The following is a 1,738-nucleotide window of genomic DNA, read 5'->3' on the forward strand; positions in this document are numbered from 1 at the left end:
ATATATATATATATATATATATATATAAAACAAACAGAATTTAATCATTTAAGAGTCTTTAGATAAGTGTATGTTTATATGTAGCCAAAACACTGCCAATTGCCGTTTCTCTCACTGTCTGCTATGTTTGTCATCACTAAGTCACATACGTCACGTCGCTTCTGACACCAACCAACTCTCTGAAGTAGTGACGTATAACTATGGTGAGGTATATGGCTTTCTGGTGCAGGTTGTAGCATGACTACGGTCTTCTTATGATGGATTGTAAATCCAAACTCGTCATACGCGGCTGAAAAGCAGTCCATCAGGAGCTCCAGGTCATCCTCAGTACACACACACATACATACATACGCACATATGTACCTACCTACCTACCTACCTACGCATACACACATGCGCACACACATACGCGCACGCACACACAAACACACACATACATGCATACATACATACATACATACACACACTCACATACATACATACACACACACACACACACACACACACACACACACACACACACACATTCATACATACATGATGGCTGCAAACTCGTGTTCGAGTATTCCTACCGCCTGATCGAAAGTTACACATATCCGAAGGCTACGACCAGCCATTTTTGTGATAGGTCTTACTTTTTAACAGGCGATGATCTTTTTTTTTTGTTATAGTGGGGAAAGGATTTGCACATTCTCTGAATATGGACAGCATAAACTCGAAAAGAAGAACTAGTCTACATCATCGAATATTATCAATGTCGCAGGTTTTCTCTCAAAGTTTCCCTTTCCTAGAGAGATGGTGTGACAACGTCAGAGAGGACTCCCACTGGCAGTGAGCCAACCGCGCACCTGGACTCCAACCCAGGTATATCCACGTCCCTTAGCATACGTATCTGCATACATACACCTGTACACATATTGCTGGATGGCCGTTGACTGCTCATCAGCTCATCTGCTCTTTGACAGGTCTTACTTTTTCGTCCTGCTGGGTGTCCAACGATCACCCTCCTCACCAAGCAAGCTTGATGGGGTTGCCAGTTTGGTCACCGACGACCCGACCATGCCACAGGTTGTACTGGGTTACATGTTACCAGTAGCGTCCAAAGCGACCTGACATAACATACATACATACATACATACATACATACATACATACATACATACATACATACATTGTACATTAACATCCGCCCAGCGAATGTGACTGTACAATCAAAAGTCCAGGAAAAAGAGAATATTTATGGCGACTTAATGCGGAACTTGAAGCTTTCGTACCCTGACTATGAATTCTAATTTTACCTAAAATTTTTGCCAAAAACATTTGCACAAAAAATTAGAAATTCTCTATTTCACGGAAAAAGAGCAAAATAAATTAACGCGGATTTCCCAAATCCAACCTATTCGAGGTACAGTGAAGATTTGTAAGACATTCCAAAAGTTTTTTCATGTGAGATTGTTTATGTGAATAGATGTACACACCTGGGAGAAAGCATTGGCAGTTCAATCAATACACCAACTCAACAACATATTTACAAACACCGGGAACTCTCTTAACTCGAGAAGACTTGTCGCTTTGTTAGCAACCAGCTTGAACTCTCTCAACAAGAACTATGATTAATCTCAAAGAAAAGTCATCCATCCATCCATCCATCCATACATACATACATACATACGCAGACTGCGTAGCCCTTTTTTGTCTCTATTTCGAATTTACTCAATGCAAAAAAAAAAAAAAAAAA

This window comes from Octopus bimaculoides, chromosome 9 (genome assembly GCF_001194135.2).
Source record: "Octopus bimaculoides isolate UCB-OBI-ISO-001 chromosome 9, ASM119413v2, whole genome shotgun sequence".
NCBI classification, from domain to species: Eukaryota; Metazoa; Mollusca; class Cephalopoda; order Octopoda; family Octopodidae; genus Octopus; species Octopus bimaculoides.